At 66.1% G+C, this 386-nt stretch overlaps 1 protein-coding gene across 1 annotated transcript in view; it reads left to right on the top strand.

The window, feature by feature from the left end:
* Nucleotides 1-386, top strand: part of PRDM15 (PR/SET domain 15) — a 61,827-nt gene that overhangs the window by 36,435 nt on the left and 25,006 nt on the right. The window lies entirely within an intron of this gene.

Consider the following 386-nt stretch of genomic DNA (forward strand, 5'->3'; position numbering starts at 1 on the left):
GTCCCAGAGCCCCGCCGCTCCGTGCCCCTGCACCCCCACGGGGCCCCGTTTGCTCTAGTTGCTGTGTTTTATTGAAACATAAATGTAGACCCGGTGGCGGAAGGTTACTGTTGGGACCGGGTGGCCATTTGCACTCCTGCACCGGGGACGTGCATGTCCCGGTGGGAAGAGCCACCTGTGGTGGGCAGCCTGGTCCCGGACAGCGGAGCCATTGAGGGCAGTTAGGAGCACAGGTGCCACTCGGGACAGAGAAAGCTGAAGCCCGGGGACCGTTCTGCACCTTCCAGGATTTGGGCCACCTGCCTGGGAGGGAGGCTCACCTGTGCTGCTTTGTCCCAGCCTGGGAGTGGTGCGTGCGCGCGCGCGCGTGGGGGGGGGGGGGGGGG

This window comes from Crocuta crocuta, unplaced genomic scaffold, assembly GCF_008692635.1.
Source record: "Crocuta crocuta isolate KB4526 unplaced genomic scaffold, BGI_CrCroc_1.0 scaffold675, whole genome shotgun sequence".
NCBI lineage: Eukaryota > Metazoa > Chordata > Mammalia > Carnivora > Hyaenidae > Crocuta > Crocuta crocuta.